Source organism: Lithobates pipiens, unplaced genomic scaffold, assembly GCF_037356315.1.
Source record: "Lithobates pipiens isolate NorthernLeopardFrog02 unplaced genomic scaffold, aLitPip1_a1.2 Scaffold_23, whole genome shotgun sequence".
Lineage (NCBI taxonomy): Eukaryota > Metazoa > Chordata > Amphibia > Anura > Ranidae > Lithobates > Lithobates pipiens.
The window spans coordinates 328,309,151-328,334,376 of NW_027507785.1; the positions used below are offsets into that span (position 1 = coordinate 328,309,151).

The 25,226-nt window shown below is 44.5% G+C and overlaps 1 protein-coding gene across 1 annotated transcript in view; it reads left to right on the forward strand.

Moving 5' to 3' along the window:
* Positions 1-25,226, forward strand: part of PTPRF (protein tyrosine phosphatase receptor type F) — a 1,477,204-nt gene that overhangs the window by 644,395 nt on the left and 807,583 nt on the right. Inside the window, exon 5 of the mRNA XM_077450677.1 lies at positions 19,889-19,999. The gene's annotated coding sequence lies outside the window, so the exon portion shown is untranslated. The remainder of the gene's footprint in view (positions 1-19,888; positions 20,000-25,226) is intronic.

Sequence of the window (25,226 nt, forward strand, 5' to 3'; positions counted from 1 at the left end):
TGTAGATTAAATTTTATGGCAAAGAGCTGGAGTGCAATACCATTTAGCACAAATTGTACATCCATTTACTTGGGTTCAATGTTCATTCAAGGAACATTTATGGGTCATTGCATTAATTCTTTTCCTGTCTTCTTCTGTCAGAGAAAGGCCAATCAATTTTTCGTATGCTTTACCTGGAAAATCCACATTGAGAAGTGTGAGTGATGTCAGCAGGGAATAGACATTGGAGATGAGATGTCTTTATGATGTGTTGCTGAGATATGGATGGGAATTTACTAAAACTGGATAGTGCAAAAGCTGGTGAAGCTGTGCAGGTTTCCAGGTTTTATTGTCAAAGCTTAATTGAACAAGCTGAAGCTGATTGGCTACCATGCACAGTACACCAGTTTTAGTAAATCTCCCCACAGTTTCTCAAAAGTTGTGTGTGGTCTACAAAAAAAAACGGTGAGATAAATGGGGATTTTTAGAAAGTACCTAAATTGTAAGTATGATCACCATGAAAGTTTATCTTTTTCCATTGTATCGTTTAACGCCCTAAGGTCAAAAGTTGTTCTAGCATGGAAGAAAGCTCCCATTATGGATCTCTTCTTTTTCCTGTAAATCTATAGAATAAAGGGTTTATCTTCGATAAGGGTCATTGGACCCAACTGCGAGTAGATAGCAGAATTCTTCTAGGAAATATTTTAGGATAGGACCGATAGGTGAGAGAAAATTTCCGAGGCCAAATATTTGCCTCATAGCTTCAGAAGAGACAGTAGAGAGATGTTTGTGAATGATTGCTCCAAGGCGACTCAGTCTTTGCAGGCGATGTGAATATGCCAAAGTCCACTATTCTGGAGAAATGAGGCCCAATAATATATGTGGATATTGGAGAATCCTCTTTTGCGCTTTAAAGTCATAAGCCCTCCATCGCTAATTCAGGGTCGTTTTATTGTTCCAAAGAAAAGTCATGAACAATTCACAGAGAGTTTTGAAAAAGGTATGTGGCACTTCTATGGGTGTGGCTTGAATGGTGTATAAGATCCATGGAGAAGGATAATTTTTTCAATGGCTGACCTGCCAAACTATGAGAATTGGGGATTATACCATTGTTGACTTGTTTATTTCCTGTACAAGTGGTTGGAAATTGAGAGAATATAGGAGTGTGTGCTTAGCTGAGAGTTGTATCCAATAATATGTGACAGAAGAATTCTTCCACATGAAAGATAATTCCTTTTGACATTGTGTGACTATTTCATCTGAAATGTTAAAGCGGAGCTCCACCCAAAAGTGAAAGCTCTGCTTGTCTGCCTCCTCCCCCACCCTTCGCTGTCACATTTGACACCTCTATTTTTTTTTTGGGGGGGGGGGGTGTTATCTGGTTTTTACAGGTATTTGCTCCCACTGCCGTCTTAGTTTGTAGCTGTGTTCATTTGGCCCCCTCCTCCTTCCCCGACAGCTGGTCCGTTCACAAAGCGCGATGCACTTTGTGCATGCGCAATGGGAAACCATTTCCCTTAGTCAAGATGGTGGGCCAGCACCTGATAGCCAATTGAATAATCAAAATAAATGATATTCAGTACAGATATAAACAATATAACGCACACGCACACGCACACGCACACGCACACGCACACACACACACACACACACACACACACAGATAGCCAATGCTACAAGCATACCTCCCAACTTTTTGAGATGGGAATGAGGGACACCTATCAGCAAAAGTGTGCAGGCAAAAGACACACCCCCCTGCCACGCCCCCTTAAAGGAGAATTGTAAAAAAAAAGATTGGTTAAACCCTCAAGTTCTTTTTTTGTTTACCACTACTATTCCTTTAGTTTGGCTTTTGGAATTTACAAATGCAGCAATTTAGAAATTGGATGAAAGGTTTAGCGCTGGGAAACAGTTTTTGATAGATAAAAAGTGCATTTTATTTACAACTATATAGATCAGACCAAAATCAGGGACAAATGAGGAGGGAAGAGGGACATTGCTCCAAATCAGGGACAGTTCCTTCGAAAACAGGGACAGTTGGGAGCTTTCCGATGACGCGTGCTGGAGCGCGGAATGTATAGAAGCTAGGTCTGACACGCCACTTCCATTGGGGGGGGGGGGGGGGGTTGCCAAATGCACAGCATACACCACTGGTCAGATAGCGCTGTCTGAACGGACTTCCACCACACTAGGTGTTTCCGATGTACTGATGCACCCCCCTGCTGGAGATATTGTAAGTGATATTTTTTTTTAATAATAAACAAACAATACTACACTATATCTGCCTTCCCTGGCTCTTTTTGGCAGAGCTTGATTTTCAGATGTGGGAGATTGGAGCGGAGGATAGACAACAAAGATTAGATCTGGCTGTCCCCCGGGCTCATTCGACCAAGTTCACCATACATGTGAACGATCGATTGGAAAAAGATTCAGGTTTCCAGGATTCGAGGAGATACTTCATGTCTTAGCCCCTGTACACATGCTCGGAGATTCTGCCAACCAAATCCGTCAGATTTTGTCCGTCAGATTTAGTCTGACGGATTGTGTCCGAAACTGTTGCATACACACGGTCGGACTAAGTTGTCGAAAAATCCGATCTTTCAGAACGTGATGACGTTATTTCGTTACGATGGGACTAGATTCAGGCTAGTAGCCAATAGCTTTGATGTAGGAATTTGATCTGAGCATGCGTGGCACTTGGTCCGATCAAAATTCTCTACACAAGATCGGATTACGTCCTACCAGCCCAGTTGGTCGGGAAATATTTCCAACATGTTGGAAAATTGGGTTGGACGGAGATTCGGACGGATGCATACCACACACAGTCGGATTATCCGACGACGCGGTCCGATAAGACGCATTCCGACGGATTCTCCGACAGTGTGTACGCGGCTTTATGGTCACTTGCTGGCCAGGGCCATCCGGTGAGCGCAATTTGTTGTCACTTTGGGTGAAAAGTCACAAATATTATTTGGAACACAGATTTTATTTCTCACATGGTGTTGGAGTGGAATCATCTAATAAGAATTTATTTTTTTACTTTTCATGATATATTTGTTTGAGCAATCATAAATATATTAATTATTATTTTATTTTTTTCTGAGACATTTGGTGCACATGTATTAAGTGAAGCCATTCACTAATACACATTTATACACGGTTTTGAATGTATGCATGCTATTTGTATAAATCACTTTTTTGCATTTTAATGATTGCATTGGGAGCGCCCTTTACCACAGCATTCACAGTCGGGAGCTATGCTACAAGGACAATACAAAGAGTGAGTCCAGCCCATCCACCATAGACAACAGCAGCCTCTCACTCCCTTACTGCGATTGCAATTTCCAACACCATGGGGGTATATCCTCCAACGGTTAGTCCACGATGCAGATATTCATAGCTCTCCCGGTCATATATATGCAAATGAGAACAAAACATCTAGTGCTCTCCAAATAATCACAAATTTTATATAAAAAAACATAAAAATTCACTTACAAGCGGAGCACTTCTACTAAGTTCAAGTGTATGAGCATTTCTGTAAACAGACAGTAGAGCTGCACAATTAATCGTCAAGAATCGTTATCACAATCTTGTCTAAAGTGTTTCACAATTCTTTCTATGCAAATTAATTATCTCTGCTCTTCTGAAGCCACAGCCTTCAAAAGAAAGGAAAAGAAAAACCGGGCAGCCTGCCAAGAATCAAAACATTCTTTATCAGTTGAACTTAAGTATAAACATTGTAACAATTTGTCAATGGAATAGACTGTGTGTAAGTAAAACAAGTTTAACCACTTAAACACTAAACCCTTTTTCTGACATTTGTTGGTTTCAAGTTAAAATCTTCTTTTTTTTTGCTAGAAAATTACTTATAACCCTCAAACGTTATATATATATATTTTTTTAATAGACACCCTAGAGAATAAAATGGTAGTTGTTTCAACATTTTATGTCATACTGTATTTGCACAGCATTTTTTTTTTTTTTTTTTTTCAAATGCAATTTTATTTGAAAAATTACTTTAACCACTTCGATACCGGGCACTTATACACCTTCCTGCCCAGACCAATTTTGAGCTTTCAGCGCTGTCGCACTTTGAATGACAATTGCGTTGTCATGCTACACTGTACCCAAATGAAATTTTTATAATTTTTTCTACACAAATAGAGCTTTCTTTTGGTGGTATTTGATCACCTCTGCTGTTTTTATTTTTTGCTAAACAAATAAAAAAATACCGAAAATTTTGCAACTTTGTAAATAAGTAAGTTTTCTCCTTCACTGATGGGCACTGATGGGGTTACACTGATGGGCAATGATAAGGCGGCACTGATGGGCACCGATGAGGTGGCACCAATGAAGTGGCACTGATGAGGTGGCATTGATGGACACTGATATGTGGCACTGATGGGCACTGATAGGCGGCAATGATGGGTGGCACTGATGGGTGGCACTGATGGGTGGCACTGATGGGCGACACTGATGGGCACTGATAGATGGCACAAATTGGCACTGATAGCTGGCACAGATTGGCACGGATGGGCATGGGTAGGCGGCACAGATGGGCATGGGTAGGCGGCACAGATGGGCATGGGTAGGTGGCACAGATGGGCATGGATGGTCACTGATAGGTGGCATGGATGGGCACTGATAGGCGGCACAGATGGGAACTGATAGGCGGCATTGTATTATAATATACTGTACTAATGGATGCCAATCAGTGTCAAACAATAATGCATGCCAATCAGTGATGCCCATTGTGGGCACTGATTGGCATCCATTATGGGCACTGATTGGCATCCATTGTGGCACTGACTGGCATCCCTGGTGGTCTAGGGTGGCATACCTGGTGCTCGGCATCCCTGGTGGTCTGGTGGCGTCCCTGGTGGTCCAGTGTGGGCATCCTCGGGGGGGGGGGGCTGTGCTGATAATCGATCAGCACAGACCCCCCCTGTCAGAGGAGCAGCCGATCGGCTCTCCTCTACTCGCGTCTGACAGACGCGAGTGAGGAAAAGCCGATCACCGGCTCTTCCTATTTACACTGTGATCAGCCGTGATTGGACACGGCTGATCACGTGGTAAAGAGTCTCCGTCTGAGACTTTTTACCGAGATCGTAGTTGCAGGGTGTCAGACTGACACCCCGCAACAACGATCGCCGCGATGCGCGCCCCCAGCGGCTCATAATCCTGATCACGTCATATGACGTCCGATCAGGATTATGCAACCACTTTGCCACCGTCATTTTGTTATAGGGCAGGCGGCAAGTGGTTAATGAAATAAAAAAAAAAAAAAAACCTCCAAAAAAAAAAAAAAACTAACCAGTAAAGTTAGCCCATTTTTTTATTTTTTATTTTTTGTATAATGTGAAAGATTTTACGTTGTGAGAATTGTGAGAGAATTATGATCTTTTTATTCTAAGCAAAAAAAATTGTGATTCTCATTTTGGCCAGAATCGTGCAGCTCTAACAGACAGTATATATATTTTTTTAAATTGCTTTGAAAAATCATCTCAGGTTAGAACACCGCTGGATTCTGGGACAGATAAGTGGCCTAATATTAAGAGTCAGCATCTACAGTATGTGTAGCTGCTGACTTTTTTTTTCTGAAGAATCCTGGAACTCCTCTTTAGGGGTGGAGGGTGCAGGGTTTAAAACAATTGATTTTGAGAAAGAAAAATAGCAAATCACCAGTGAACGCTGCAACTTTGTATGTCTTGTCTTTAACTAAAAAAAAAGACTTAAATATTAGGGTTGCTGCCTAGTCTACTGACCCTTTGTTCATTAAAAAAAAAAAAAAAAAACAACATCTGATGGGTGGATCTTCATCTAAGAACAAAAAGCAGCGCTTTTACTTCCTTACTTAAAGATCCACGGCTGAATATCCAGTGCTCAGGCACGGATTGCAGTCTGCTGAAGAGGGGAAGAATTCACCAGCATCACGGTCAAGTGCAGCAAGACATCAGCTTTATTAAGTCGTCGGTGTATACAACAAAACCCGTAAATGTGTTTCTGCCATAACAGCCTTACTCATGACATTACATGATATACACAGTTAGGGTTGGGGTTAAGGCCGTTATGACAGAAACATATTGACTGTGTTTTATACACCATGTCTTATTAAAGCTGACATCTTGCTGCACCTGACCATGATGCAGAAGATCTTAATTTCTTCAGGTGTATGTTCATGTTTACTCTGGCACTTTAGATTAGAGCAGGGGTAGGCAACCCACAGGACTGGTGCCGCAAGCGGCACGCAAAGCCTCTTTTTGCCAGCACTCGACTCCCTCCTCATCAGCAGAGCAGCGCAGGGAAGTGTCAGTGAGACACTAATGCATTCCAGTTGCATTCCAGTTGCAGAATTCCCCGCACCAAACCTGCACTTAAGGGGGGGGGCACTGTGCCCCCACACGTTGTAAATACGTCCCTTTAAGCCACAGCCAGTATTCAGTGCAATGAAAATCACACCCTGACACTCTTTCTCAGCTGCGGGGACCCAACTTATGATCCGGCACACAGGCCCACTGCTTTCAGAAAATGCCCCTGACCCGAGCTCATCATTGCGCATCCATTCCAGATGCTTGTACATCCCATACATCACATACATCACATACATTCCATACATCCCATGCATCACATGCATCACACACATAACATACATGCACCTGGGCTGGATGTGAGAGGTGGATCAGCAGGATGAGTGTGCCAGGACAGGAAGATGTCTCATCTCTGCTTCCTTTCACCACTCTGCATATCACGCATATCATAGATGAGAAGATGGTACAGCAGTGGAGCAGATGAGCAGGAGGGTACAGCGTTGGAAAAAATAAGCAGGAGGGGTTCGGAGGTGGAACAGAAGAGCAGGAGAGTACAGCGGTGGGGCAGATGTGCAGGGAGGTACAGTGATGGAAGAGATGAGAAGGGGGTTTAGCAGTGGGACAGAAGAGCAGGAGGGTACATTGATGGGCCAGATGAGCAGGGCGGTTCAGCAGTGGGGCAAATGTGAAAGGAGGTGTATTGGTAGGGCAGATGAGCAGAGGATTACAGTGGTGGGGCAGGGAGAACAGTGGTGGGGCAGGAAAGTAGGTGGATACAGAAGTGGGGCAGAAGAGCAGGGGGTACACACCTGTGCAGGCGGTACATTGGTGGGGCAGATGAGAAAGCAGGTTACAGTGGTGTAGCAGATGGTTTCAGTGTTAGGACAGATGAGAAGGTTGTTTAGTAGTGAGATAGAAGAACATGGGGATGCAGCGGTGGAGCAGATGTGCAGGGAGGTACAGTGATGGGACAGAAGAGCAAGGGGGTACAGTGGTGGGACAGATGACAAGGGGGTTACAATGGTGGGAAAGATGAGCAGGGGAGGTTCAGTGTTGGGGCAGAGGAGAAAGGAGGTATATTGCTTGGACAGGTGAGCAGGGGGTTACAGCGGTGGGGCAGAGGAGCAGGGGGTACAGAGGTGGGACAGATGTGCAGAGGAGAAAGGAGATACATCGGTGGAACATATGAGCAGGGGGTTACAGTGGTGGAGCAGATGTGCATGGAGGTACATTGGTGGGGCAGATGAGAAAGCGGGTTACAGTGGTGCAGCAGATGGGTTCAGTGTTAGGACAGATGAGAAGGTGATTCAGTAGTGAGACAGAAGAGCATGGGGGATACGGCATTGGAGCAGATGTGCAGGGAGGTACAGTGGTGGATAAGATGAGAAAGGGGGGACATTGGTGGGGCAGATGTACAGGGGGTTACAGTGGTGTGACAGATGAGCAGGGTAGTACAGTGCTGGGGCAGATTTGCAGGGGAGACAGTGATCTGAGGTGTGGAGTTGCATGAATTGGGGCTTATCTGAGCTGTGAAGGTGCAGGATGTTAATTCCTCACTACTAAAGTAGTTTACAGCATGTCATCCTGACTCGGACTGATGGCAGTCTCAGCGAGCCCCTGAGATGGCTGCTCCCTGCCCCTTCACAGCTCAGTGCTCCAATGAGCATGGAAGAGCAGAGCAAGAGAGATGATGACTGACAGTCAGCACCTCTCCGCTCAAGGGGGAGTGAGAACCGAGCCATCGGCGATGTTGGGTGGCTCTGTTCTCATGCAGAGGTGGGGGGGGGGGGGGGACAGATGCATCATCGGTCTGATGCTGCATCCACCTAGGTAAGTAAGTATAAATAGCACAAAAGAAAAAAAAAAATACTTCTCTTTTAAACTGCACAGGAGTTTTTCACTGTCACTGTCTCTTCCACAATTGGTGGTGTCAATGGGGAATATGGATATTTTTAAAAGACTCTTAGATGTGCATCTTAAAGAACACAACTTACAGGCATATGGGAAATAATTATAGACACTGACACACGTACACCTACACAGGTTGAATTGGATGGACTATTGTCTTTATTCAACCTTACCTACTATGTAGCTATGTAACCACCTGTGTGCAGCCCCCCCTAATACTTACCTGAGCCCCATCTTGATCCAGCGATGTGCACAAGAGCCTCGACTCTCCAGAGACTTTCACTCTTTGGCTGAAACAGCAGCAGGAGTCATTGGCTCCTGCTACTGTCAATCACAGCCAAGGAGGAGAGAGCAGGGGCGGGGCTGATCCACACTCTATGTGTGAATGGACACGCGGCGCAGTGGCTCGGGAGCGAGCCTGCTCAGGTGCCCCCATAACAAGCTGCTTGCTATAGGGGCACTCGGCAGCAGGGAGGGGCCAGGAGCGCCTTTGGGGAACCCAAGAAGAGGAGGATGGGGGCTGCGCCGTGCAAAACCATTACACAGAGCAGGTAAGTATGACTTTTTGGTATTTAAAAAAAATTTAATTAAAGAAAAAAAAACATGGGGGGGGGGATGCTGATCTCTGTGAGAGGTAATAAATAACTGGAGGTGTTATACCCACACATCACACAGACCTTGCATGCCAACGTATATTTGATGCTATGTTCTCTTCAAGGTAGCGTGAACAGTGACTTTAGCAGAGCTGCAGTGTTGTCTGGGTAGTTTTATCATTCTCGCTGATTGATTTTAATGGCTGGACTTTCTCTTCCAACAGCTGGAAAATGGCTGAGTTGGTGCTCAGTTTGTCAGACGCGAAAGCGCAGCCACCTAAACATTTCACTTTCCCCTGTAATCTCTGCAATGGAAAACATACGGCAAACGAGGCCGCGTCTATTTCTCGGCCCATTCCGGTAAATAATTCATTGGAATTATTAAGCTCTTTTGCCTGATGAAGGGCCGCAGACAGTTGGAGAATATTGCTTTTTACAATCCAAATGAGTTTACGTGTAATTATGCCGCAAGATCCCTCCAATAAAGAACGTTATTGGGGCCCGCGGATGGATGTGCTGATTGCACAGCGGTTTATCATTTACATACAGAAAATATCATTATCCGGCTACAAAGTCAATACAGTGATGAGCACTAATGACCTGCAGTGATGTAAACTGAGAAAAATTGATATAAAACTTGAGAAACGCTGATGAAGTAGGAGACGCGTAGCATGGAAACCCACTGGGTTAAATGAAGGTGCTTCGCTGAATCGGGGAGTGGGGGGGGGGGGAGGAGGGTGTGAGCACAAACATTTAATGAATGCATTACATCTCCCTTCTGGTCTGGTGTGCATTGAAAATATCTTACAGTGAATACATTGTGTATTTACAACGTGACAGCTGAGGTGGAGATCCACTGAGAACAGATTAGCACTCTCTGGTGCTGCTGTGCCATAATGAAGATAAAGTTTTCCTTTTAAATTCTCACTTCCTCCTAAATGCATTCACTAGAGGACAGAGTTTAATGCATTCTGAGTGCAGCTCTACCCCCCCCCCCCCCCTTTTCGGCCCCCACTCATACCTGAGCCTGATCTCGGTCCAGTGATGTGCAAAAGAGCAGAGGCTTTCTCAGCTCTCTCCCTCCTCATAGGCTCAGAGACAGCAGCGGGAGCCATTGGCTGTCCATCACAACCAGTGAGGAGGGAGAAGGGGGCGGGGCCGAGCTGCCAGCTCGGGAGCAAGCCTGTATGAGTGTCCCCCCCATAGCAAGCGCCTTGCTACGGTGGGCACTCGGCGGTGGAGGAGGAGGCAGGAACACTGGTGGGGGACCCAAGAAGAGGAAGAATCGGGGCATTACACAGAGAAGGTAAGAAAAATATGTTTGTTATTTAACAAAAAAAAAAAGTTTACAATCACCTTAAATGGTGAAGAACCTGCAGCATAATTTTTTTGCATTATAGGTCACCCCGACATACTAGACCAGGGGTCTCCAAACTTTCTAAACAAAGGGCCAGTTTACTTTCCTTCAGACTTTAGGCGGGCCGGACTGTGGCCAGTGGGAGTAGAAAATGTCCCGACGTCAGGGGGAGAAAATAATGCCACATTGTTTCAGTGAGAGTAATTGCAACCCATTATTGGTGTGAGTGATGTGGAACTGTATTCTAGTGACTGTACTACCACATCCCAAATGAGTACCAAAAAAGAACGAGGAACCCCCTATGGGACTTTAAGGGCAGTCGATTATTGGTGTGAGTGGGAGGAATTGTGACCCATTGTTGATGTCATTGGGCCCCATCATTGGTGTCATTGAGTTGAATTGTGCCCCATCTTTGAGCTGATTAGGCCCCACTGTCGGTGTCATTGGGAGGAATTGTGCCCCGTCATTGGTGTCATTGGGAGGAATTGTGGCCCATCGTTGGTGTCATTGAGATGAATTGTGCCCCATCGTTGGTGTCATTGGGAAGAATTGTACCCCATCGTTGGTGTCATTGGGAGGAATTGTGCCCTCTTCATTGGTGTCATTGTTGGTATCAGTGGATGGAAAAAGTGCTCCAAGGGCTGGATAAAAGTTGAGCAAAGGGCCACATCTGGCCCCTGGGATGCAGTTTGGAGACCCCTGTACTAGACCCATCATACTCAAAACTGGGGGGTATGATGGGGATTCCAAAAGGGAATGGCACCATCTCTGGACATTGCAACATCTAAATAAATATTTTTTTTAATGGGATTTTGTAGACATTCACAATGTGCGTACACAAAAGAGTAAAATCCACAATCATTTTATTATGCATACAAATAAAAAAACTGGCAACCCATATACTGTATTGTGTTTATGGATTTGTTGAGGATCTCATCTCCTGTATGTTTATCCACTTGTGTATCTCATAAAACACAGGGGCTGACAATATCTCATTATAAAGTAATGTTGGTATGCTAGTACGAAGTAAACAAGTGTATTATGTAGATTTATCTTTTACTTAAACAGAGATGTAGTACACTCCCCAACGCGTTTTGCAATTCTTCCTCAGGGGGAAAGAGACTTGGTTCACTTTACAAGTGCACAGCACATTGTAATTCACAAGTATACTTTATAGATAGAGAATAATCAGGTGAACGTCATCCTTCAACTTACAACTAGGAAGCGACCATATGTATTGTCAGTCATTGAAAACATATAGACGTTCCAGGATATCTGACGTAATCCCCTCAGCGGCTTGTCATCCAGTTATCCTGAGGCCATTTCAACACACATTGCAGAGGTGTGGTCCACAATTGTCAACCACCAGGAAATTGACCCTAAGAAAGGCCATCCAGCCAATGTGAAAACAAACGTTGTTGATACATAGCGGGCATTCACCAACTCTGGAACTGTCATATGGGAAGCTGGATGTGTTAACCAGCCTGGAATGGCTGCTACTCCAAAGCTTGCTCAGATTGGACACCTGCAGTGGGGAGGAGGCAGCAAATCATTGGGTATACCTTATTACATGGGTGATCAACCTGTGGCCCTCCAGCGTTTGTGGAACTGAATGCCCCACCATGCCTCTGTCTTTGGGAGTCTTGCTTGTAACTGTCAGCCTTGCAATGACTCATGGGACTTGTAGTTTCACAACAGCTTGAGGGCCACAGGTTGGGCACCCATGCCCTACTAGTAAGAAGTGTGCCATTAGGAGGCATAGTCACTCTGCTCTGAATAGGAAGGTGACAGAGTCTCTTTAAGCTGGAGAGTCTACCTTCATTATCACAATCTGAGCAGTCATATTGTAGCAAGGAAGGATCCCTTACGGCTCAGTTCACACTGGCGAGACTTGTCAGGCGACTTAGTCACCTGACAAATCGCGCTCCATTAAGTGCAATGGAACCATTTTAATCAGAGTGACTCAAGTCACACCAACTTAGAAAGGGTTCCTGCACTACTTTGGGGCGACTTCAGAGTTGCTTGCATTGACTCCTGTTAAAGAAGTCATAGGCATCCTGCAACTTTGAAGCCGCGCCAATGTGAACCCGAGCCTTACATGTTCAAGAGCCTTATGAAATATCTCTACAAATTCAAAAACACCCATTCTAGAAGATACCTATAATTTGATTGCGAGCTCTGTGCACATTTCTGGGCAAAGCAGTGAACCAACCCCCACTAACAGGAAGAGAGATTTCTGGGAAGTTCTGTTCACCAGCAGCAGGTTCTAATGCCTCCAGGTTGCCATAGTTGACTGTTTTATAAAACCATAACGTGTGCTAGATGAAATGAAGAGGGGATTTTTAATAACATTAAGATGGACCTTATATCTTGCCCCAAGTTCTGCTTATTAAGCCCCAACCTACATGTAAATGCTTCTAAATGTACATTTAAAAAAAACATAAAACATTGCAAGAAAAGTTTTATGTCCCACCATTTTTCTCTGATTAAAAATAGTTTGTAAACAAAAAAAAAGAAAAAAAAAAAAAAATACTCGTCTTATATTCATCACTGGGCCTTGTCACAGGAACCTGTGTAAGATGAAGATCCAAAACCCTGGAAAATGCATTCCTGCCCTCTTCTCAAAAGATTTGGAATCTTCAGCTTTTCCCCAATCCCAGTGCATAGATGCCAGCTGAAAAACAACTTTCTGCGCTCAAATGAATGCATCGGCAAATGAAGGATCACAATTCTTCAGCTACTCCATCATTGGCAACACTTTGCAGCCCCCTAAGGGCTGGGGAAGTCCAGAAGACACACTGAAAAAAACAAAAACGGAGGGCACGCCAGCCTTGCGCATTACCCATGCTATAGCTTTATTAAAAGGATAAAACAGATGTATACTCACAAACAGCAAATCCAGGGCAGCTGGCATCTATGTAAAAACAAAAACCGAGGGAGCACCAGCCTTACGCATTACCTTTGCAATAGCTTAATGGAAAGGTTTAAACCAGGGGTCTCAAACTGGCGGCCCTCCAGCTGTTGTTAAACTACAAGTCCCATGATGCATTGCAAGGCTGACAGTTACAAGCATGGCTCCCACAGGCAAAGGCATGATGGGACTTGTAGTTTTGCAACAGCTGGAGGGCCGCCAGTTTGAGACCCCTGGTTTAAACAGATGTATTCTCGCAAACAGCATAGATAAACAAGCACATCGGTATCCGCAGCGTCCTAAGCAACCTGGTCCCAATCACAAGAAGACCCTCCAAATGGCTGACACATTTCAAGGGATTGGCTCTGATGAACATCCCCTCAAAATGTGTCAGCCATGGTGCGCTCTCTGTTTTTGTTTTTCCATAGATGCCAGTTGCCCTGTATTTGTTACACAGCCCTACGTCTCGGCTCTCTATCCCACCAATACTCTGTCCCAAGCCATGTTTTGGGATCACAGCATAACACATATCTGAGTTACTGCACATGCACAGAAACTCAAAAAGTCATTCATTGCAGGGGGCATGGCTGTGTAAGTGGGCACATTTAGGGTTGGGGTCTGGGGAAGCCAACCCATAAATCCACCCACCGAAAAGTGGGCAGAAGAAATGCAGACCGTTGTTTGGGATAACAGCATCCTAAGATTCAGAACCATAATTCGGGTAAATGCTATAATATAACATCATCGACTAGAAGCCACAGACTAAGGTGAATAATTTTTCTTTTGATGTTTATGGTTTTGATATTTTTAACTGTTGTTTTTACCTGGTGGGGAGGGGCTTCAAGGTAAATAGACACTGCATTAAAGACAGTCACCTTTCCCATGCAGGGCAAAATTATAGTATCTCTGCAAAGACAACACCAACCCCTTTATACTCATCATACCTGTGCTCCCTAGCTGCTCCTTCCTCTGTCACAGCTGGTGTTGAAAGTTCCTGTGTCAGTGACCTGGAACTGGAGGGGCGACATCACCTCTTTTGGCAATGCTGGGGCCTAGCTCTTGGCTGTCGCAGGGGGGCAGGTCATATGCTCCCCAAAAACCTAGAAGCACTGGTTAGTGTTGCCAACTGTGACAGAGGAAGGAACTGTAAAGGTGCACAGGTAAGGTGGATTTAGGGTGGTCTGGGGGTACCCTTTGCCCTGCATTGGTATAGTGACAGTGTATGTTCAAATTGGGTCATGTGGTGCGATTATCAGTGCTCTGTCAGAAATGATCTTAATCATACCGTACAAACTACAGGCTGGATATTTATAGAGCCTGGGTTATAGGTTGCTACCTTCAGGTGATTGGACACTGACAACAAATTTACACGTATTCTAGGCACACCTCGTTATAACCTCGTTCTAGTCTGCGAGTCCTTATATTTTTGCTAGTGTCCTTATGTGATGGACCTCCTTTCCCCAGTGGAGAAGGTTTCTATGCTTAACCAATTTATATTTTCTCTTAAAGAAAAAAAAAATGTACCATATATACTTGAGTATAGGCCGACCTGAATATAAGCCAAGGCACCTAATTTTACCACAAAAAAAAAACTGGGAAAACTTATTGACTCGAGTATAAGCCTAGGTTGGGAAAATGCAGCAGCTACTGGGTAAACAATGCCCATTTGCAGCCTCACTGTGCCCATTTGCAGCCTCACTGTGCCCATCTGCAGCCTCACTGTGCCCATTTGTAGCCTCACTGTGCCCATTTGTAGCCTCACTGTGCCCATCTGCAGCCTCACTGTGCCCATTTGTAGCCTCACTGTGCCCATCTGCAGCCTCACTGTGCCCATCTGCAGCCTCACTGTGCCCATCGGCAGCCGTACCTTTGATTACTAAAACAGCGGGTGTCTCCTGCTGTGTTATGCAGTCTGTTCGGCAGCCGAACAGACTGCTGAACAGACTTTAGCGTTGGCGTTAAAAAAATCGCCTGTAAAGCACTTGCAAGAAACCCATTTGCAATCCCAATGTGAAAGCCAAAGTGCTTTAAGAGCCCTTTCACACTGCTAGCTCCCGAAAAATGCTCGTAAAGCGCCGCTTAAACTAGCGGCGCTCTACCAGCGTTTTTCGAGCACTAGTGGGGCGCTTTTATCCCCTGCTAGTGGCCAAAGAAAGGGTTAAAAGCGCCCACAAAGCGCCACTACCAAAAGCGCTTTGCAGGCGCTTCCCATTGATTTCAATGGGAAGGGGCGCTTTAGGAGTGGTGTATTCATCGCTCCAAAAGCGCTGCAAAGAAGCTGCTTGCAGGACTTTTTTTGACGCCCTGCCAGCGCTAAGGCTTTCACATTGGGATTGCAGTTTCGGCTTCTTTCAGGTGCTTTACAGGCGCTTTATTTTAAGCTAAAGCGCCTGAAAAACGCCACAGTGTGAAAGGGATCTCAGTGTGAAAGCACTCGAGCTTTCACATTGGAATTGCAGATGAGGCTTCTTTCAAGCCCTTTACAGGCGCTTTTTTTAACGCTAAAGCGCCTGAAAAACGCGGCAGTGTGAAAGGGGTCTTAGTAATCAAAGGTACGGCTGCAGATAGGCACCCTCACTTGAGTATAAGCCGAGGGGGGTTAAAAAAATGAGCTGAAAAACTCGGCTTATACCCAAATATATACAGCAATCTTAATTTAATTTCAGATTCTTCAATCAGCCACAGTAATACCATAAGAACCATACCCAGATCCCACGCTATACGAATAGCCTGTAATGTTGGTTCAGGCAGTGGTTCCTGCTTAGGCGTTCACCTTGGCACTGAGCGCAATGAGGGAAAGGTCTCGGAGGGTGCTTCTTCAAGGTTCAGGGTCATGGTCCATTCCTAAGGCTCCCTGATTCTGAAGACCTGTCAGAGGTTCTATCGGGGATGGCATTTTGGGATGTAGAGTTTAGCTCTTAGGCCCATAAGTTTACCTATCTATAGGTCAATAGGGAATTATATTCTGTGGGATGGCGGGTTTGTAACTGCACAAAAAAAAAAAAAAAATGTACAAAAGTTAAATGCAGTTAAAAAGTTATCATAAACTCGTGCAGAAAAAATTGTTGTCTCACCCGCCGAGCTGTCACCGTTAAAAGATTTTCTTCTGCTGTTTGCGAGCGCCGTGCAACTTTGAAGATAAGTAATAAGTATGAAAAGTTTTCCAGAGTTAGACGCACAAGAATGGTTCATTCATAATTGAATATTGCAAGATTTCCTTTGATTCTATGAAATTATAATTGGTGTCTGTACAGACTCACGTTCGGTTAGCGGAATTGCATATTTTCTAAGGAAAATAGTTGGTTTTCGCGGCCTGCTTGCTGCAGAGCTATCTCCGCTTGTCTTGCAGAGCTTTTTTTTTTTTTTTTTATGAGCCTGGCTTCATAAATAAAGAATCAGATGGTGGAATTCTCTTTCTGTTTTGGAGTAATAAGTAGCAGACGGCAGCAGTGAGGACGGTTCATAACGGCAGAATGTAAGCAGCTTCACCGGCTACAAGTTTGTCCGGCCGGTAATTGGCTTGCAGAGGAAAGGTCAATGCTTTGAATGTTGCGCATTTGCGTTCGGCCTGCTCTTGTTACGTTGCCTTTCCTGCGGCAGTCAGGAATCAGTTAATCCTGGAGCCATCATTGATGACCTTGTCTTGACTTTCAGTTCTTCTTGCTGAGCATGGGCTTCACAAGTCCAGTAATTAGGCATGATGGCATTCATTCTACTCATCCAGCATAGCATTTCACAGCTTCATTTGTTGTTTATATCGAGGGACAGTTGGCTTGGCTGTTACATTGAATTGTCTTTGACAGTTTAAAGGGAAAAAAAAAATAACATATATAGACAGGCATTTATACAGCCATACTGTAAATATGGAAACAGAGATTGCTTTGGAAAACAGAGATTAATATTGTATATACTAAAGGGCCAGAAGTACATGGACCTCCCTCCAGTGGTTGAGCTCTGGTGCTTCCAGTGAAGGGGACTGATAAATCTGAACTTCAGGCACAAAACTTTCATTGAGGCTCCATGCACACAAGATATTCAAAAACCACAGATAAAAACGCTGGATAAAAAAACGCCAATATTTAGCATTTTTTGCCAGCGTTTTTTGCAGTGTTTAGGAGCATTTACAGGTGTTTAGGAGCGGTAGCATTTTGGTCATGAAGCCGGCGGCCATTGAATTGGGTTTCCCGCTGACAGCTGAATGTCAACTAAACAATTGCAGACAATTCTAAAAATGTGAAAAAAACAGTGTGGGGGTCCTTCCAATCCATACCAAGCCGTTTCGGGTCTGGTACCGATTCCTTAACCAGTTCCGGACAGCCCACAGCCTATATACTGTGGTAGGGAGGTCCATCTGCAAAAAATCATGTACAGATACGTGATTTTGTGCACGTGGTTTTGGGCGCACGCGTGTCGCCGTGGTACAGCTCCCGATGTGAGCGGACACTGCTAGAGGCAATCAGCGTGTCCGGCGGCCACGATGGCCGCCTGCGACCCACTGCTTGTTCACAGGAGAGACGGATCAGCCGTCTGCCTGTGTAAACAAGGCAAACGGCAGATCTGTCAGGAAGGGAAAGAGATCTTGTGATTCAGTTAAGCTGAATCGGGGATCTCTCTTTTCCCTCAGAGTGACACTACCCCACTCAGTTAGCACCTCCTCAGGGAACATTTAACTATTTGATTGTCCCTGGTGTTAATCCCTTCCCTGCCAGTGTCGTGGATTAGCTGACTGCGAGGAGTCTCGCATGGAAACCAACAGTGCAGATCAGGAATGTTGCATGAACATTGAAACTGCATTGCAGGCAGGCCGTATGAACGGCGAATCAGCGTTTTTTTCTAAACAAAAGACATTACTTGATGACAGGACTGCTGGTATCTGTGGTACTTCTGGGACTTTGGTGAGCGGGACTGTTGTGCTGGAGGGGAGGAGGGAAGATCAAGTGGTGGGTAATTTACCAAACCAGATTTCAGAGGTTCCTATGCCAGTTAATATTCCTATGCAACCAGTTAATGTGTCATCTCTCCCAGTTAGGAATTATTCTAAGGCTGTGTTGGGACAAGGTCATGCTGCTGGTGGCAGAGGGAGCCAATTGTGCGACTTTCACCTAACGCACCTTCCATTAAATGCAGGAATGTTGTACAGCTTAAGTGGGAAGGAGGAGGTATTCCACCTATCAGGAGGGTGGTTGTGGGTTAGATCCCAGCCATGGGATTTAAGGCAGAGGATATTTATGCTCTTATACATCCGGATGGTTCCTTTGAATATGATTTGTCATTTGTGCATCCAGAATCGCTGGATCTATTTTAGGAATGGTTTGAGCATGTATATAGGGGCCAGCCAGACTGTAAGGGGCTTGTCCCTAAGGTAATCTCACATCAGCCCTTGATAAAAAATTTGAATATTCTGATAAGGAATGAGTCCCTTACCCCCTGAGGATTAATGGGTCTGGTTGAGGAGATTTGGTGAAACTTTGTGCCCGCTACAAAAGATTGTGGATAATAGAGGAATCTGGACGGGTGGGTGATCAGTGTCAAAGAGGTTGAGTATGTGTGATAATGTGGTCAAGCATTTGCCCTCCTCTACCTTTATTGTTAGAGATTACCATCTTTTACCCTGGTCAACCTAAGCTGTGCCATAAATGTGGAGTCAAGGGACATAGCCAGTGCCTTATAGCTTTATAGCCAGTGCCCTGAGGCTTTGCACAATAAGCCAGAGCTAGTGGAGGAATTCTTCCATCTGGATAGAGAAGAGTCTGGGTTGGCAGAGGTAGTACCAGGTGATCCTAGTGTCTCTGTCCCATCTGTGTCTGTAAGGCCGTCTTTGGTGTCAGTGGTCTGTGGTCTCCCAGTCAGTGTCAGAAAGTGTGGTTGTCAAGTCTGTGTCTGCACCTATTGTTTCTCCTAGCGTATTGAAGGCAGTGTAGGGTGCTGGACCAGTGTGTATGGCGGTGCCAACCCCTCCTCCTCGGCATGGCAGAAGTGCAGCTGGGGGTCGTCGGACACCGAGGGGTGGAGTGAGGGATGGATTGGATGACGATTGAGGTGGGAAGGGAATGAGAGTGGCTGGTGCAGAATGATGTAGAAGTTGGGGTGAATGATATGTGGGGGGGGGGGGGGGGGGGGTTGGAATCGCATCCTGATGACAATTAAATCTCAAAATGTTTTTTAGTCTGGACTGTGTTTAAGTTGAGGTTCGGGGTTTGTAGTCTCTTTTTTGTTGTCATTAAAATATGTTTCTTTCTATGTTATCTTGTCAGGAAATGGTTTTCTGTACTTGCTGATGTAAGCACGCTTGTTTTTGTTTAGTTGTTTATTTTTGTGTAAACATGTTTTTATTAATAAGCTGTGTGTTTGTATGATGTTTTTTAATTAAAAAAAATGCACTCTAATGTCCCCTCCTCCAGTCACATACTAATATTATTATTATTATTATTATTATTATTATTATTATTATTATTATTCATTTATAGAGCTCTGACATATACTGCGCACTTGAGCCAGTCACATCAGTCTCTACCAGAGGAGCTGACACTCTAATGTCCCATCACAACCACTTACAGCGTACCGTATAGAGATTGTTCCAGAACATACAGATCAGTTTTCTTTAATAGGCACAGTTACATTTTTAGAGCTTCTATAGCACTACAGAAGAGCTCATGAAGGATATTTGCTGTTTGGTTTATATCCCAGAAGACATTCTAGGTATGTTTAGGCACAGAAGGTGTTTTAATGTGCTTTAAAATGTTCATAATGCTGTGCGGATCTAAGACTTTATCTTTTTTTGCGTTTTGTTCTCTGGGTAGCTGTGAACAAGGATTTTCGTTATGTCTTCCAGGTTTTTCTGCTGTTTTCCTTCATTCTGAGGAGATTTTACAAAGGGATATTTTAGTCGGCGGTTCTCCTGGCAAAGTTGGTATAGATGGCATCTTGGCACCAGTGCAGTAAGGTAAGACCCGACGCCTCATATTTATACAGTGCCGGTTTATAACGATTGAGAGCTGCTGATGTTACATTTTGGGGTATTACAAGGAGCCTTTCCATAAGTACCACCCGGTGTCCAAGGAGTTATCCTTCTTATAAAGAAGTAATGGTGGTCACATAGCTCCCGTGCCTGGTACATTACGTTGTGTAGCTTCTCATCAGTGGCAAATCTCTGGTGACCCAGAGTATTGTGTACATTCTAATGTTTTACCCACTGTTGGTGAACAGAATATTGTGACTAAAATTTACAGGTGCCGCTCAACGCTCCACCAGGTCCTCTTATGTAGCAACCACTTGGAGTGCAGACAAGTACAGAGCTTGTCCCAGCTCTACACATCTAATGGAAAAGGGGAAGCAAATCTCTGCAAAACCCCGTAAGAAGGTGTATGACAGCCTCAGCCCGAGGCTCCGTTCCCAACGCATTTCACTCAGCCCACAGAGCTTTTTCAGACTTAACTCCGTGAGCGGTGTGAAATGCATTGGTGGTGTGGTCATGTTGGAGCCCGGGCTGAGGCTGTCTTACACCTTCTTATGGGGTTTTGCAGAGATTTATGACTTCCAGGACCTTTCCCTTTTCTTTTTAATAGAATATTGCTTATACACCAAATAACTACAGATCACTATGTTCTTTCCTGCTCAGTTGGACAAGCTCGCCAAAATGTTGTGTTTCAGACATGCGATTCTATTTTATGCCTGCTTATGTAAATGAGGGGAAAGTTCTTTGGAAAATTAAATATTATAATTTAACTGTAAATCATTTTCAGCTTGCTTGCCATTTTTATGACATTTACATTACACATACATTCAAAATGACTTATAAAAGCTGCAGCCAAAAGCTTGATTTTGCAATTTTGGATGGAGCAGGGATGGGCAAAAACTGTTGTCATGTCATTACTGCTTTGGGGGTGGGGGGGGGGGTTATCCTTGCCTCCCCCACTCTATATAATCACCAGGATGGGAAGTTTGGAAAGGGAACTTTCTTAAAGCTGATGTCCAGGAGTTCAGCCACTTTCTATAATGTGCTGGCCTGCTATAAATTAAGTCCTTCGAGGTGCATGTCTTCTTCTGGACTTATCTCTTTTATTTACATTTCTGCTGAGCACCAGGGGTACAGCTTTCGTTATACTTGCAGCTCTCTGACAGGAGAGATGTTGCTTTCTTATACAACAGCTGCTCTGCCTGCCCCTCTACGCTGTCCTTTCGCAGCAGGCTTTGTATTTTGCGAATGGGTTCAAATAATACAAAGGGCTCCATCATTGGCAAGAGGAGAGGAGGAGTGGGCAGAGCAGCTGCTGAGACCTGAAGGTCCAGCATAAGGGCACAAGAAGTATAGAGATAACTATATTCAGTAAAAAGTGTAAATCAGGCCATAGATTGTTCAAATCTCGGCCGGTTTGGCAGGAATACGAACCACGTATGGGCAGGCTGAATGTACTCAATCAATCAACTTGGGTGCAACCAGCCTTTCAGATTTTACATGCAATTATTGCTAGTGGCTATTATAGCTGCTAGCAATAATCGCTGTGTTTTCCTGGCGTGGACAGCCTCGTCCACACCAGGAGAACACAATGGCTTTGTGGGGGAGGGAAGAAAATCATTGCATCTATGGCCGGCTTAAGTTGTCCTTAAGATCTTTAGATATTTAAGATATAAATCCATGAGTTAGAGTTCACCTTGTTAGACTTAAAGCGGTTGTAAACTCCCCAAAAAAACAACCTGTAAGACAAAGGCAAAATGAGCAAGTATGCATCACATACTAGCTCATTATGAAATACTTACCTTAGAACAAAGCTCTCTCAGTGGCACCCACACACTGCTGAGACGCCTGACATTTTTCCCAGGAGTTTTTTTCCGGGTTCGTGGGCTCCGACGCTGTGATTGGCTGAAGCTGCGATTACGTCACTCCCTCACATGCGCGCAGGAGCTGCCAGTCGCGACAATGGGGTCCTGAAGAAACGGCACCGGCGGCCGTTTCTTCTTCAGAGCGCATGCGCCGATGACGTTGGCGTATATAGTAAATATCTCCTAAACGGTGCAAGTTTAGGAGATATTTACAGTGCCTACAGGTAAGCCTTATTATAGGCTTACCTGTAGGTACAATTAAAACGGAAGACTTTACTTCCTCTTTTACTCATAGTAATCCAGCATATTTTAGAAAGTGGCTGAATTCCTGGAAGTCAGCTGTAAAGCTGATTTTAAAGAGGGGCTCTGATGTGAAGAGGGGACTTTGTGATTGGGAATTTCTGATGTGAAGAGTGATGGAGGCACTGTGTGATGTGGGGGATGTGTGATTTGGGTTATTTTGTGATGGGGTGACTCTGATGTGTATATGGATATGAGAAGACTTGGCGATTGGTGGGTACCACTATATTGGGGGGGGGGTCTCAGATGTATAGGGGGGTCTCTGACCTAATGGGGGAACCTTGATGTGATGGGAGCCCCATCAAAACAGTTGTGTGCATAGTCCCAGGCTCGGGTTTTCCATTGATAAGTAACATTACATTTTCTTTACATTTTTTACTAGGGTGCTTTTAAGATTCCGCGACTGATAAAGGGTTGAGAAACGCTGATCTAGAGTATAACCCAGCCAAATCAAGAAGCACTTATTATATCACTTCTTATAAATTGGCCCCTTTGCAGAAGCGGCCTTCAGACCTTTAGATGTGTTGAGGAAAGGATTATGTATGTGTTATGAATATCTGACAGATGTAACACAAATCAAATGATTAATACAGAATACAAGTCTCGCAGCCCCATCCAGGACTGTCAAGGAGCCGGCCCAGCTCTGCCTATACCAATTAGCGAAGGGTTAGGCTACTAAAAACCGGAGATAATGAGGGTATGAATTGAGCCTTCCGTTGCTCGCCATACATTGTTGTAGTGACAAGCTCATTTTAATGGTTCATTAAGGAGGAGAGAATGTATTTTAAGTTTTGTTTTGACGTGTTCAATGAGCAATAACCCTCGTCACCTTTCAGCGCTGAATTCGAGTCCCGTTTTTTTTTGGTTCTATATGGCGGTTGCCCGTTCACAGCACACTGCTGTTTTTTTTATTTTTTTGTTTAACATCTATCACTTCTAATAACATTCCAGCGGTCTCCGTTTCTTTTCCCCCTTGGGCGACATATGGAAGTCATGTTCCCGTAGACGTCAGACATGACCGGATGATAGGCCTGAAAGACGCGCGATTTGACTCGGGCCGGCGCAGAGCGGTAATGAGCTGTTCAAAGTTTCAGGCTCGGACCTGTCATTCGTCAGATTTACTGTCCGCTCCCGGGAAAGGGCAGGAGCGTTTTATTGGATGTGACTTACAAATCCGGAGCGGAGTAGCCTGCAATGAATTTGGATGCTGTGGAGAGGCGCGGCGGCCTGTGTCGCCTGTTCCTACCTTATGGCGTGTCCGTCTCTTACAGCCACCAGAGGACCCATTTGGCCAACTTAGGGCGCTTAGCTCTTCGCTCCTTGCTCGCCGTAAATCACATTGCCGGGCCCCGGTGCAAGATGTGAGCTATGTACACTCTCATTTACTGTCATGTTTCGCACTGAGTATTCCAGATATTAAATCACGTCTTGTTCAGGATCACTTACAGCCCTGAAATTAATGTGTTTGGTGTAGTGCCGTCTCGAGGAACATGACATCTTTTCAATCTGCCAGCCGCAAAGACATTGAAGTGTCATTCACCTCTAACGATTGTCGGCAATAACTCGAATTCCCCCTGATAATAATCCCCCTGTCTTTAGTTAAAAGTGGTGCCTTGCATGAAGCAAGATCACAGTGTTGCAGAGAAGACTAAAACTGTATAGTTGTTGTATTTATTTATTTTTTATTCATGGTGTTGTCACCTAGTACTCATGTGGGAGGAAGAGTTTTAATTAAAATCTACCCTTCCCAACCTGCTCCCACCCCCAAAATATATTTAGTTATTTTTGTACTTACTCTTGGTTGGTCACATGATATGCAGGCTCCTCTTTGGACTTTCCTTCACCTGGAGGTGGGCTGTTATGAATAATGCAGTGTGCCTTTCTCTGCATCATTGAGGTTCACCCCTAAATAAAATACAATAAATTAGTGACATGTATAGTGCTACCTATGCGAACTGAATCACCTCAGGGCACTTTTGCCACCGGTGTCCATCTGCGGTATAGCACGGTCCTTTACCCCATGGGGTCCAAACACGTTTACAAACACATACACAGATTTATCCAATTTTTCAACAGGATCTAATTAACCTACCAGCATGTCTTTGGCGTGTGGGAGTAAACCAGAGCACCCGGAGGAAGGCACAGAGAAAACATACAAACTCCAGGCAGATGGTGTCGTGGTTGGGATTTGAACCAGTGACCCTATTGCTGCTAGGTGAAAGTGCTAACCACTATACCACTGTGCTTGACATGACTCCCTGCACTCACAGGAGGTGGGTTGAAAGAGGCTTGGTGTCATTTAACCTAGGAAGGATGCTCTAAAAGAGCTGGGATTTTTTTAGGTGTCAATAACCTAGACTACAACATTAAAATAACATTCCTATTGTTTATTGGTTTAATTCATATAAAAACATCAGGAAAATGAATACAATTTACTAAAAACATTTTATCAATTGGAATTGAGTGTCCACAATATGGTTGTTTACAGATGTTGTTGGGGTGTAGCAATCCCGACATGTTTCACCAGTTTAAAGGCTTCCTCAGGACATATGTACTACCACACCAATTAAAAAAAAAAAAAAAAAATTAGCTGAATACCAATCCAAGAAGTGGAAAGAGGTTTTTGTTCAACTAAGCGGTCCCATCAGGACATTACATGCGAGATCCCCAACTGGGAAGGCAGAACAGTATGTGATTAGCTGCAGGAGGGACAATTAGGGCAAGTTTGGCTTCTCCTAAAACACATTCAATGCAGGGAACCAAGGCAGCAACTAAATCTCCCAGAGGGTCTAAAGGATATCTCCAAACCTGCTGGCTTTGAATAGAGTAGAAATGGGTTAAAAACATTTAATACCAAAAACAAAAATGTAATTTATTACAGCACAACAATACTTAAAGCGGAGTTCCACCCAAAGGGGAACTTCCACTTTAAGCACTCCTTGCCCCTTTACGTGCCACATTTGGCATGTCATTTTTTATTTTATTTTTTTTTGGGGGGGGGGGTGTCTTCTTTTTAGTGGGACTGCCTGTCCCACTTCCTCCTCCCTATT